The sequence below is a fragment of the Oenanthe melanoleuca genome, chromosome Z, assembly GCF_029582105.1.
Source record: "Oenanthe melanoleuca isolate GR-GAL-2019-014 chromosome Z, OMel1.0, whole genome shotgun sequence".
NCBI classification, from domain to species: domain Eukaryota; kingdom Metazoa; phylum Chordata; class Aves; order Passeriformes; family Muscicapidae; genus Oenanthe; species Oenanthe melanoleuca.
This window is the reverse complement of record NC_079362.1, coordinates 9453166-9468181: the sequence shown is the minus strand read 5'-3', so window position 1 is coordinate 9468181 and position 15016 is coordinate 9453166.

The window sequence follows — 15016 nt, the reverse complement described above, 5'->3', positions numbered from 1 at the left end:
TTTGGGAAAGAATGAGATTGCAAAAGTTTGGAGGTGATTGTCAGTATCTTTTGAGCACTTGCCAGCATTTCTGTGTCCCTGGAGTCTAGATGAACTCTGTGACAGCTTAAAGGTGAACTAAAGAAGTCTAAAGGCAAAGGAAATGCAGGAGAGGTGTTACCATACCCAGAATTACCTCTCAAAGAGCCCAAAACAGCAAGGGAGGTTATTACCCTTAGTGATGCCACTGAAAAACCAGATTCATTTACTTTAAAGCTTCACTCATTTTCTTAACCTAGAGTCACTAAATACACAAAAGGAAGTAAAAACTGATGAAATGTCATATCTGAGGGCAGGCCAGCACATTCTTTCTTCCACATAGAAATGGAGCCATACTGAACAGCAAATAAAGTGCTCAGGATCTTGACTAGAGCATGGGGAAATGTCCCGGATCTTGTGCAGTCAGGCATTTATTTGCCTGTTTCTACCATGTCTCCAAATGTCTTTGACCATATTTTCACCTCACTTTTCCTTCAGAGCTACTCACTGCTCACTGTCATGGGCTGGACTGTGAAGGCAGTTACCTACCATTACTGTCATGCTCCTTGCATCATTCATTCATGCTATTTTTATGATTTTCAAACAATTGCTTGCTTGTGTATGAAAATACATTCCATCTGTGTGCCTCAGGTCAGGCACCTGAAACCCTCAGCTGCTGCCAGAAGTGATATGGCTTTGAGGGTCATCGCTCCTACATGTAGTTCCCAGAACCAGAGAAGCATCAGGAATCGCTCCTGTGCCTCCTGAATGAGAAATCTGTAGGGATCTAACACACTTCAGGATAAGAGAGGCCCAATTTAAATGTGAAAATGAAAGCCAAAGAAGGGCATTGTGAATATTACGAGCAGATGTATGTTTTGAAACCACACAAATTTTTGCGAAGTCCACTGACTATGACAAGTGCCTCGAGGAATGCATCCAACACCATCCCAGATAATGGGAAAGGAGGATTTTTGTAGATGTGTTTGTAAACATCTCAGGGAACTGCTTAAGTAATAATCTCATGAGGAAGTTCTGTTGCTCATTCCATTATATAGACAGCCTGACTGAAAGTCAAAATTCTGAGTTCTATTAATTTCTCCCCTTCTTATGCACTTATTGTTTTAAGCTTTTTTTTTTTTTTTTTTTTTTTTTTTTTTTTTTTTTTTTAGTTAGCCAATTCAATGCCTCTCCAAATAAAAGTTTATATGACATTGCTGCCACAAGGATTCTTGCCAAGATAATGAGCAGGGCAAATGCTGGCCAACTTGTTGATTCACTCACTCAGCAAAAAGCTATGTGGATAATTTTGTTTTTCTCTGAGGTGCAGACTCCCTTTTCACTCCATGCTTTCTTGGGCCTGCATGGACCACATGACTAATACAAGCTGTTATTGCATTTCTGTTAACCTGCTCCTGTCTGGAAGTCAAGGAGTGGTTTATCATTGACTTCAAGAGTTCTAAATATTCCTTCTTCTCTAAGTTATTATCTAGTTTGCATCCTTCTATCTCTACTTCCCACTAATCTCTAATCATATCCTGATTCCACATAGGAAAAATTAATAAATTAAAAGGAATATAAAATTTCAAGGACTGACTGGAAAACAAATATATATTTTTCTTTTTAGATGGAAGAATTAGGTATTGAATTCAGTTAACATTTTTATGCAGCATGCTGCTCTCAGATTGTTCTGGTGTTCCACTGTGCAAGCAAAAAAAGGAGGGGAATATACATTTTTTACAAAAGAAAGTTCCCCAGAAAATTAAAAAGACAATAATCACTGCCAAATATTCTACAGAGGTTCCAAAAATTATTTTCTAACTTCTTGTGATAGACACTTGAAAGCCCTTTCAGGAGGCAAAAGTTAACTTAGATCAACAGGAGGTTCTGCTTCTGATCCTCCCCCTCTAATTCACAGAAACAACCCTAAACTATCTCTTAGATTATATCTTCAAATATCGACAGCATCTGGGGTGTAGCCAAAATTTTCTGCCTGTAGCAGAATTCATTTCAATTGCCCACAACAAAAAGCTTTATTTATTTGCATTTCAATGCAGACTCCTGGAGTTACTTGACTAAAGGGGACAGATCTCTCCTACTTCATAACCAGTAGCATTTCGTTCATAGGTTGAAGCAACTGGTGAGAAAATTACATCACTAAAGGGTTTTGCTGCTGCTTTGTATCATGGTTTTTTTATGTTACTGGTTTTTGCAAAAGTCATTTTTTGTAAGTCTGTGCGTCTACATCCATACATTGGCTGTAGCAAAAGAAAAGAATGTAATTTAGTTTTCCTATATTTTGGTTGAAATTGCACCATTTTAATTTTTCTTTTTATTTTTCCTTTTTTTCATAAATGAATATGTTTAAGATTAAGCTCAATTACTAAAGAACCTCTTGAAACTGACCTTTACATACAAACTATGTGTTAAAAAGAACAAGAGTGAGAATTCTTTTTTCTGGAATTCATCTGAATTCATCCTGAAATTACCATGGAAGGAAACACAACTTGATGTGTTAGATTATAAATCACAATTTGTATGTTCATAAATTTATTTCTTACATTATGCTCTACATTCTCTTTTATTTCAGCCCCTTTAAAACTCTCCACCTTAATGCAAAGGGCAACAGCTTTCTCTTTCAGTTAAAATGGTATAAAGAGCAAAATATCTGGTGGAATTAAACAGTGATGTCATTCCAAGGGGGAAACACATATCACCTGTGAAACTTTCTGTTTCTGACTCCACCTTGGAAATATTTGGGTACTCCTGAGAAAATAAATATGTATTTTATGGCAACTTGGACAGAATTAACAGTGCTACACAGAAACAAGAGTGACTGAAATATAATACACACTGGATACAGTGAATATATTTCTCAGCATAAACAGTGCTATGAAATGTACAGATTCTCTTTTATTTTAGTAAGAAAAGAAAATCAGATTTATAAACTCAAGATGTGTTGCCTCTGTTGTATCTGGCTCAATCTGAAAATGACACTGATGAACCAGGCTTTCCCATGCTATCCTAGCTAGGACATTTATAACTCTGGATTTAAAACTCACACTAAACTGCTCAAATATATCCAAGCACATTGCCTTGTGGCATGAACTCTGACAGTTAGGGGAAGGAAAACAGAGCAGAAAAAAAAAAAAAAAAAGTGGGCTGAAAAGCTAAGACCAAGTCCGGGAAAGATGAGTTTGAGTGCTGGTTTCATCCCAGTTGTGAAACTGGTGCTACAATCTGGTTTCAAAGCCCATTTTACAAGCCTCCACCTTTCTTTATTCCTAAGGAAACTGACCACAATTTAGGTACTTCGACAAGTTTCTTATCACAAAAATTAGTCCACCTAGTAAGGGTGAGGTTGGACTGGTTGTTTAACAGGCACCTTGGAGCATAGGGATCCCTTCCTTCATCCAGATGAAGAATGACCATGCCTCAGTGGTGGTTTATCAGGAGTTCCTAACAGGCAATTTGACCTGAGTTTCTAATGTGTAATACCAGCAGTCTGTCCTTCATGATTACAGCCAAATCAGCACAGTAGGACTGGCTTTTAGTCCTATAGGAACTCAGCCTTTTAGTTCAATAAGCTCCATGTAGACAGATAGCATTGAATCTTTTTTCACTCAGTTTCAAGCTGTGTCTTTCAGACCTAAATAAAAATATGAAGTAGACAGCCTGACCCTGTAGCTGAGTACCTTAAAATATACCCATAAATACATAGAAAAACTCAGATTCAGAAACAGGCACTAATTCTGTGTGCCATGTTAGAGAATCACAGAGAGGGGGGCTTCAACCCGTCCTGTTGGATCCTGAGCCATTGAACACAGCACTGAATAACCAAGCCTTCAACCCTGGGTCTCTGTCCCACTGTACGGTGACTCTGTGGTATTCTTAAGCTGCCTCTGAATGCCAAAATTCTTACTGAAAAATACTGCTGTCCCTTGTGTTGTCTGATGATTTCAGCTCATTTGGCTTTCCTGATCCCACTCCTATTAGCATCTTCAGAGCAGCCTACCCCTGCTTCTGCCTCTAGTCCCTCTTTCCCAAGACGCTCCTTGTTCTCTGTGCTGACCCACTGCCAGTGTTGCTCATCTGCCTACACCTTGTAGCAGACCCTTTGTGTGCTCTGAAGAGGCTGGCATGAAGTCAGCTGGCTACTCCTGGATCCTTTCGATCCCCAAGGGCAGTTTTCCATGAGACTGTGACAAGCAGGTTGCCTGCACGAAGTAAGTCTATTCTTCTGTAGTCCATGTTTATTCTGCCTTGCTCACGCCTCGTAAACACCACAGATTCGTGGTCCCTGCCCTCAACCTTCCATCTTCATGGTGAGTGTCAGATTTAACAAAGCATCTCCTTTCATCAGTTCCTAACTTGCAAGCTTCATGAGCTCCAGAAATCCTCCATAAGTTCCAAAAATCTCCTGGCTTCCCTGAAAGTTTGCCAGCTGCCTTTGCCAAACAGCAACCTGCCTTTCAAGTCCATGGTCACATAAGCACACACACACACACACAAAAAGCCCTGAGGAGTTTTTGTCCATCAGCTGCAAAGCAAGACTGAATTTTATTACCTTCAAAGACAAACCTGCATTGACGAATTCTGCTCAATTTTTTCCAGTGACACACAAAGGACATTGGGGTGTGATGATTCTCATCCAGTTGTCCATTCAAGTAAAAGATCAGAAACCCACAGAGCCATAGAATAAGCTTAGTTGGAAGGGAGGCACAAGGATCATGGAGCCCAACTCCTGGCTCTGCACACAACAACCCTGAGAATCACATGTCACAAATGCCCAGGACTAGACTTAACAACTTGATGTAGAAAGTCTTCATCCACCTCAGCTCACGTGCAGGACCAGTTCCTTGAGGGAGCATTCAAAATCTGCCCATTTCCCCTGATTGCTGCCCACTGCCTTCTTGATTTGGAGTCTGAGGACATTCTGCAGAGCTTGGCTGGTGCAGAGTGCCCAGGAATGGGAGAGGGTCTGTGAAAAGACAGACAGCTCATGGTCAGGACCTCATCATTCAGCTGCGCTGCATCCTACCAACAGAGCTGAAAACTCCAGATATCATTTTGAGTTGCTTGTGTGGGTCAGATAAATGGTGTAAGAAGGTGAAGAGAGACCTGGCCTCAAGAAATATGGGGTCCATTTTTTGCTCTTCTATAGGCAGCTGCAAAGTCCCAGCCAAAGCACTGAAAAATGTTTAAGCCCCTTACTTTGGCAGCAACAAGAATTCTTTACTAGAAAAATTAAAATAGAAATGCAATATTACAAAGAGCAATCCCAAAACACTGACAGAGTCAGAATACAACCTGACACCCCGTCAGTCAGGGTGTTGGTAGCAGTCCCATTAAATGGTGGCTACAGTCCTCCTGCACTGGCAGATGTGGTTCAGCTGAAGCAGTGCTCCTGTAGAAGGTTGTAGTTTTCCTCTGAAAGTCCAGGGATGATATGGAAAGGTCTGTCTTTCCTCTGGAATCCAGTGGAAAGAAGATATCTTACTGTCCAAAATCTCAGTTTTTTATCTAGGTAGGAAAGGCTTGGTTCCTCCCCCTGGCTGGAGCATCTCCCAATGGGAGGATGTAATTTTATCAGTAATACAGTGGGACTCAATGGTCTGGCAGCAGATGATATCTTCCTGGAGGGAGGATGGAAAAGATAAAGATGATTGCCCCACGTGGTTTTAAAGATGGCCCATTAGCAGATAATATGTGCCACGGAGATAAGGGTCACTGACACACCTGGCTTCAACAGATGGTGAAAGAATACACATTTCTGGCCACATCTTCTATTGCAACCCAACACAGTCTGTCAGAGGAACATGGCTGAAGAAAGATTTATAGAACTAGTTACAGCCTGCTGGCTAAGAAAGCAAGCTGTATGCTCTGAAGGCAAAAGCCCACTAATTCTCAAAGACGGTTTAATAAAAACCTTCTACCAGGATTAATGAATTCACTTTGCTGCAGAGATGCTTTGTGGACTTATCACCCAAAGACCTGCCAAATACTCCTTCATACGCTCCAACAAGTTCTCTCTTCTCTCACCACAGCAGGAGCTCATTGCTCCTTTTCCTCTCTCCCAAAAACTCCAAACTGTTTTGTGCTGGGCTTTGCAAACTTAGGTCTGTGGCTGAAAGAAGCTGATTTGTCTATCTGATTGTTGCCAGTCATGCCATGCAGAAAAAGTCATGTTCCTGTCCAGACTGCTAAAAGACTTTGCTGCTGCACCGAAACCAACATGATTCAGGATGAAATGGGGCAGCATTTAAACCTGTATTGCATGCAGCAGGAAAGAAGTAAACAGCAATGGATGTCTGACTTGTCACAGCTCTTTTCTAGATAACTTCTGCTACTTCGCAGAAGGAAATGATTCCTACCAGAAGATTTCACAGCACAGATCAGTAGCCAAGAGGGGGGCTGCTGGACGTCAATCAATCCAGGCACAAATCCTCACTTTTGGAGAAGGGGCAAGGAGCAGAGGAGGCTGAGTACAAGGACATGACACCTTCCACATTGTTGGGGGTTGGTTCCTTCTTCCCTTTCTCTCTGTGGAATTTTTCCTATTGTAATACCTAAGGACTTTTTGACTACACCCTAGCACGGATGGGGGCAGGCAGGTAAAGCAAGTGGGGGGAGCGGCATTCCCTTTTGTGCTCACTCACTCGCCTGGCTCAGAGGAGAAGGGTCGCTGGAAAAAACCCGCTCTGCCACACCGACCCCGGGAGCTGCTTTCCTTGGCTGGGGAACAACCCCCCTGCCCCGACACCCTCCCACCTCCACCTCCACACATCCTGTTGGAGCACCGGGACCGACACTGCCCCAAGATCCGTGAGCAGCGTCTCTCCTCCACCCTTCCCATCCGGGACACAGCTGCCATCACCCCAGCGCCCCTCCAGCCACAGGGGATCACCGGGAGCTGGCCAGTGCTGCCTGCCAGCTGTGATGGTAACTGCACCGCAGGGAAAAGGTGCCCACAGCCAGAAGAACTGTTACTGGGTTCCTGTTCTGTTTGTAAATTTCCTAGCTGTTGTTGTTTTCTTTGCCTTGATATGTATATATATATATATATATGTACCAGTAAAGAACCGTTATTCCTAATTCCCATATCTTTGACTAAGAGCCCCTTAATTTCAAAATTATAATAATTTGGAGGGAGAGGGTTTACATTCTCCATTTCAAAGAGAAGCTTGTGCCTTTATTGGCAGTCCTCCAAACCAGGATATTATTGTCTCTCTTGCTCTGTGGAGAGTCTGCCACCTGGGGAAGATTTTAGGTCTTTTGGACCATCTGCCCTTTCAAAAACCTCAGATGGACTATATAAGACAGAGGACTAATTTAGTCCCTTGATGATGGGATTGCAGCATGAAGATGGAAAACACAGCTGTAGGAAGGGGCTTGTGATATGTCTACGGCTCCCACTGGTGCATGGCCATTGCCTTTTAATGACTCATGGCCTTCCTCTTCCCGCTCTGACCAGGTCAGAAGGTGAATCACCAAAATGACGGGATGGAAAAAAATAAATTCATTGCTTATCCATAGCTTTGGTTGTTGGATTTTGAGAGGCAGCGGGTTGAGTTGTGGAGGTCTGGGAGTGAAGACCAGGGTTGATTTCTCTGGAGCCTAACATGAAGAAAGCCAGGAATTTCCACAGAGAAAAGATTGTTCTTTGTGAGATTTAAAGCTCAAGGCTGCAGCAGTTGTATGAGCCTGGCATGGAATTGTGCCTCAGCATGGCTCTGCTGCTGATGGCAGTGTTTGTACTGGGAGATCAAACTGCAGAGTCCAAGCCAAGAAGAAAATGGCAGGGGGCAAAACAGCAACAGTGGAGAGCTCAGCCATACACCACTTCTGATCCTTCACTTGTTCCCATCATTGCTGCCAGACCAAGTGTACCCTCTAAGTCAAGCCTTAGGAGAATGGCAGGGGCAGAGCCCTCAGAGGAAAAGAGGGCAAGAGTTAATGTTTGCCAGTGCCTGAAGGCAGTCTGGTTATGCTGTTATCACAGCACATGACAGGAGGAAAAGAGAAGAAGGAAAACTGTGCCAAAGTTGCATCACGAACAAAGCAAAAGCTGGCTTATCTACCAGGTTTGAAAGAACCCTAATAAACAGACCTTAATAGATGGTCTCCAGTTGTTCCTCACCCATATCAAAATCTATTTCCCTTTCTTGTCTGTCAGCCCCTATCTCGTTCCCTGCCTCTTTCAGAGCTGGTGAGTCACTGTGCACTCTTCACAGAAGGTTTAGTTCTTTGGCAGACAATACCACTCACTCACAAGAGGTTTTTCAGGCAAGAGCATCATCTCATCAGCCTGTATGCCTCTTCCCCTTTCATCTGTTATTCGTTTTCAGTTCATACACAGAGAACTCACCTTCTTGCCAGACTATTTGCATGTTTTGTAAGAGGTGACAGTGATGCAAATGTCAGGAAGTGCATGTTGCCTATTATTTGTGCAACAAGTTTTGGTTTTTTTTTTTACCTCCAGGTTATTTACCTTGTATTCTTCCCTATTGAGACCTTGGCCCAAAAATAAACTCAAAGGGAAAATCTTAGTTTAAGAGCAAGAGGTGTGCATGAGAATGGCTGGGATAGAAGAAAAGGCTGAGTTGGTCTGATTCTTTCTTTGCCACCAGCCTATTACAGCATTTTGGACAAACCCCCTGGAGTTTGGTGGAGAAGTATGTTTGTACAGCTGCACACACAGTGAAGAGCTGTCATCTGCTTTCATCAGGAAAACACTTGTTCCACAAGGCAAGAGATTTTCCTGCCTCTTGGTGAAGGATTACCGCTCAGGGTGCTACTGCCGGAGGGAGACAAACCCACTTCAGCACCTTTCCAGACTTGAATGTCCATCAAAAAGGACAGTGGCAGTTTCCAGAAAGAATTCAGATACCTTTACCTAATCATTACAGGTGAAATTCACAGCTGAGGCTGAGGATGCTGCTGGAGCCTGTTACAGAAACAATCAGCACAGCTCCAGTGCTCTAGAGAAAGCTGGGCAAACAGAAGATCCCCATTTAAAGATGATATATTCAAAGCCCAGTTATTGTTAATGATATTTATTGGTCATATATAAGCCCTTGTTAAACCATCTTTAAATGGGATTGCAATGTGCAGTGTGGCTGAACTGAATGGGGAAAATGTAATTTTGGCCTGGAATACTCACTAGCAGAGAGTCATTAATTAAAATATAAGTTATTAATTAAAATAAGTCTTGCAACCCTGTGCACATCACTGAAATCACAGAAGCCCACAGTGCGTGGTCTACAAATGTACTCGTCAAAGATCTTCACTGAAGGAATCTACAGACAAGTCACAAATTTGGTAAATTTACTGCTGATCATCTCAAGCAACTTTGGAAATTAAGATGAAGATATGTAAGCAGATTGAAAGATAAAATTCCCTATGCCAGTCGGAAAACTAAATGAGTGCCTGTCAGTTGGTCATCAGGCTTTGGTGACAGGGAAGGAGAAAATTATCTCACTGGAGGGAAAAGCAACAAACCTTGTGCTACAAGTCCAGTGAAGTAATGCCTTAAAATTAATTTACAATGTATTTTTCAGTTCCCATTTATTATCTTCCATTTCTACTTCACTACTTGAGGGCCCACAGTTACTAATACCTGAACTTAAAGGGTATTACTTACTGCTTTTCTTCAGGAAGAGCTCCATCAGTCCCATTGCTACAGTGGCAACTAAGTCTTCTTCACCATAAACTTGGTCCGTGCTTCAATTAAAAAAAAAAAAAAAACCAAACCAAACCAAAACCAAACCAAAACCAAACCCAAAACCAAAATCAAAACAAAAAACAACAAAAAAAAAACAAAACAAAAACAAAAACAAAAACAAAAAAAAAAAACAAAAAAAAAAAAAAAAAAAAACAAAAAAAAACAAAAAAAAAAAACCAAAAAAAAAACCCAACAAAACAAAACAAAACAAAACAAAAAAACCAAACCAAACCAAACCAAACCAAACCAAAAAACCCTCAGGGTATAGAATGAGGAACTGCCATGACCTGCAAAGCAATGAATGGCCTTAAGAACAACCATCTTAACCCCAAAATAATTTTTTCTGTAGGAGACCATGAATAAAATTTTATCTACCAATCCAAATGAATATGCCAAGATCTTCAGTAATGTGGGGCCAGAAGGATTTTTGCAAAGACTGAAATCTACACTCAATTTTCAGCTTAACCTTTCTTTCTTGAACATACATTGACTTTGACTGCTAAAGAGTACCACCCTGATGATAATAATGATTTATGCGGAATTTTTGCCAAAAAGTGCAATGCAACCATCTTGAAACACTTCATAGATCCAGCAAAGTGATATGCAAGCCACGTGCAAGGATCACGTTGCATCATCCACCAGGACACAGAAACATCTCTGTGATGATGGAGAGCAGCAGTTTGAACAATGCACACTCACATTATGCAACAGCTCAGAAAAGGAAGTGAAAATTCAATGATTGCGTCTAATTGAAACTGCAGGAAGAATTTTGAGAAACAGAATTCAATTACTCAAGATAGAACTTAATCAGAAGCTAAATAGGATGTGCTACCTGCTACACAAGCATTCCAAATCTGGGCTGACCTATAATACAAAATATCAAAGATAATCTCACAAACTTAATGGGAACTATGTTTTTCTTTTTTTTTTTTTCTTCATTTTTTATTTTCTATTAAACCCACACTGCCCCAAAGAGATAAAAGGGTATGCATAACAGAAATGTTTGAGTAGTCAGTAAAAATTTGTTGGTTGATACCAATGCCTTTCTGGTGATGGGTGAAGCTGAGAAGGCTGTCTGTCTGATGGAAGAGAGACATGAACAAATTCTGCCCAGGAATAGAGTTTTTATGACAAGGAATCACACAGTGATGAGTCTCTGCTATATGTGAACCTATAAAGTCTCCTTGGCTGAATATCCAATCCTTAATAACCCCTGGCTATTCCTGAAAAAATAGTTCCCTGCTAAAAATGCAAGTATGACATTTCTGTGGAAGAGAGCTCCTCCAGACTGTGAGAATGCAGTCCACAACCTGGAGGAGTGTCTATTGGATTGTGGTTCAGCCCAACTTTTTTTTTCCTGGAAAATCCTGACAAGAGGTTGTTAAGCCATTAAGGTATAAAATAAGCAAGGTGATTTCAGCTGAGGCAGCTCACCCACAGCAGTCAAAGGTCAGGAAAGACATTTCTGTGCAGACTGTACTTGGAGTCAGGTACAAGAGCTGAGGACTCAGAGTTCACAGGGGTCTAGGAGGATAAATTGCTCCTATTTTTTAGAAGCCTGAGACTGCATCTTCAGCAGAAGTTTATGGAGCTGGTTGCTTGTGGTCACTGATCAAGACTACACAGTCCAACACTGAGGGAGGAAAGAGTCAAGGGAAAATGGACTCTATGGCTATCTTGCAAAGGCATTAACATGTAGTAAAAATAAACTGCAGAAGTATTTTCCGTTTATAGGAGGAATTTCTTTGAAGGTTTTAACAACAGCTGCTCACAAATTAAAACACTATGGCCAAGGACACTTCCTTATCACATCACAAGTGGCCTGCCATAATAGTTCAGTGTTTGTCTTTACTATGCTATAATTGGCTGGTAACCACTCCTCTGCAGTACTACAAGCTGCTGCAGCCACTGCCTTGTCCTGCAGCCACCAGTTGTGCCTAGCTGGCTGCAGCTGCTTGCAGGTCTGGCTGCTGCAGACAGGGAGCAAATGAGAAAATACCAATGGTTTTATCTAGCTCCAGAGGAGAGGGCTCACTGTCCCACGTGCTGCTAAGCTGTGGTCAGTCAGTTATCTGCCCACAGCAGAGGGTTGTGCAACAGGCACTGCTGTTCTGGCAGATGGGCCTCTGAGAAACCAAGTCACAAGTTTCATTTCCATTGCCCAAAGCGAGGAGTCTTTCTCCTTTCTGACTAAATTTCTTTTCTTCTCCATTCTGGGGGTATCCCTTCTGAAGCCCAGAGAGTGGTGGGGAGCTGATCTGCTGCTTCTCCAGAGGCCAGGCTGGTTGCCAACCCTCAGGAGGCTGAAGGGGACATTTGCACTTGTAAACCTGCATTTTTCCTGCCCTGATACCTCCTTTCTCCACTGGGATACAGGAGATCCAAGGACAGCAGGGTTATTATCTACTCCACCCTTTCTGCTACAACCAAAGTGTTCTTCCAACAGGGGAATGCCAAAGCAGGATCTCAAAAACAAAGAGCTCTATCCTTCACTCCTTCCCCAGCCTTTGACAAATGACTGAGGGAGCTGAGGTTGTTTAGCCTGGAGAAAAGGAGACTCAGGGGTGACCTTATCACTCTTTACAACTTCCTGAAAGGTGGTTGTGGTCAGCTGGGAGTCGGTCTCTTTCTCCAGGCAGCAACTGACAGAACAAGAGGATACAGTCTTAAGTTGCACCAAATGAAAAATAGGTTGGATATTAAGAAAAAGTTTTTTAAGGAAAAGGTGATAAAGTACTGAAATCGTCTGCCCAGGGAGGTGGTGGAGTCACCTTCCCTGGATGTGTTTTAAAAAAAACTGGGTATGGCACTTGGTGCCATGTTTTAGTTGAGCTGTTAGGGCATGGGTTGGACTTGGTGATCTTGAAGGTCTCTTCCCACCCAGTGATTCTGTGATTCTCTGCAGCACTGTGGTGGTCCTGGTGCTGGGTGCCTCTGTCACCAGACCTGGCTTGGGGCTGCAGCACCTCTGCAGTAGTGCGATCTGCTCCGAAGCAGTTATTTAGGAGGTGCTTGTGCTGAAGGTGGATGAGCAGGTCCCTCTGTGAGAGATGGTGTTATAGTATGTATCCAGCCATGATTTGGTTTGGTTCATCACAGCTGGGGCATTTTTTTTGGAGCCAAGACAACCCAAGCACAAGTTGTGTCAGGGTGGAATCCATCACCTCCACCTCCCTTGAGGCACCTGCTGTCTTTGGGAGGAACAGCCAAGGTGGTTTTTCTCTCCTTGGCCCCTCAACATCCTGCAGTGTTTGCAGACTGTCCTCTGGCCATTGAGCAGCTTCTTCTTTCCTTGGCATTGTGAAATCTGCTCCTTGCCACAGGGAATAGACAGTGGTGGAAGTGGAGCTCCAGTGTGGAGCTACTGGCTCTTGCAGCCTTTTATCATAAGCTTCATTATATCTGATATTTTGCTTTAAGCCTCAGTTCCTGTCAGCTAGCAGTTACAAAACAATATCAGAGGTTTTTTGGTTGAGTTGTTGTTTTGGATTTTTTTATTTCAATATGAAATTATTCTTTTTCCTCTCAGAGTTGCAGAGAAAAGCTTGAAAACATGACCTAAGGCTCCAGAACCAGACAAAAAAATAGAATTTCATATTTATACTGGTTTTGCATGTTTAAGACAGCCTCACCAGCATTTCAAGACTGGCAGCACCACTGAGTTTTCATCTGTGGCTGGGAAGCACAAAGGCCAACTCTCCAATAAGATTATAGCCCTGATGGTTTGAGAAACCATCAGAGGTCATATTCTGCATGATCTAAACATACTTATTAAATTTCCCTGCTTAGGAAAAGGCTTTTTTTTTTTTTTTTTTTTTTTTTTTTGTTTCCCCTCCCAATTCAAATTATGCATGCTTGAAGAAGCAAGTGGCTATGAGCAGGTCACTGTGCCTGGATCACTGGTGACCCCAGAAACTGTCAGTTTCTAGAATTGGGTCCTACCCATGCTCTGGTTTCCTCCATGCCAATCCCACGAGATGAGTTTGGACCACAAATTTGGCTTGACTCCCTGCAGTTGTACCTGTCCATGCTTCCATTCTTTCATGTCACACCAGCTGCTCTAAAAAGTCCCATTTCCAAAGCAGGAATGCAGTCCAGAAATTTGAGGACACAAGAGATTGCTACTGTCCCAGGCACAGAGAGCCCTGTTAGTGCTGGATATAGTTATAAAGCCAGCAGTTGCCAAAATCTAAGGGTGCAAGTATTTAATGGAAATGAGCAGGTCTGCTCTCCAGCCTTGAGGAAGCTGGCACCATTTAATCACATACACATTATGGGCTTCTCTTCAGATCCAAGCTGCCTGATGGTTGTGTTCTGTGGCCTGCATCAAGCCCAGAAATGGTTCAGAGCTCATCAGCTCTGGGCAGGAACAGTCATAACAGCTTCACAGAACAGATAAGAGAGTTCTTGTGTAGGGCATGCCATTCTTCCCTTTGCTTCCAAAAATGTAGCCTGGATAATCATCACACTGCCATGACCAGGGATGCTGGCCCCTGCAGCCACATGCTCCTCTGGGCACTTTTAGCTGATTGTCATGGGGTAGGTACACTTTTAGCTCTGGTCCACTTGGTGCCCATGGATCTATTGGGAAGCTCTCCTTCCACATCCCTTCCTCAGGCTTCTTTCAAGAGAAACCCAGGAACAAAACCATGGTGCCTTTCAGGGGACACAGAGGACACCCCTTCAGTGTGGACAGGGTACCCACTCCAGAGAGGGCAGGACAGCAAACATTCTTGAAGTAATTGAGAGAGTTAGTAGCCTGTTCTCCATGTCTGTGGAAGGATAAGAATCCATGGTTTTAATTTTAAATTTATGGATTGGGCTGGATGACCTCAAGAGGTCTTTTTCCACCTAGTTAAGTCTGTGATTTTAGTGTGGAAGAAGGCTTAAAGGTAAAAAAAAAAAAAAAAAAAAAAAAAAAAAAAAAAAAAAAGTAAAAAGCCTTCTGTGGTGAGGGTGCTCTCTTAGTGCAGAAGATCATCAGGAATATCCACTCACAGCAGGCATTAAGAGCAGGTCAGACAAACATCTGCAGGAATGGCATAGAGAGCTAATTCTGCCACAGTGACACTTAGAAAATTATGTGACAGCACCCAGCTGTCATGGTCCACATCCAGCTGCTCCATGAGTCCTGCTGCTGTGAGGAATCTCCTCCTAGGAATCCACAAAACATCAGCCAGAATGCCCTCCTGCCTTTGAAGGATCCAGATCTTTTGTGGGCATAAGGAGACAGCTTGGAAGGAAAGAAAACCCATAGAAACAAAATTCTGCCTC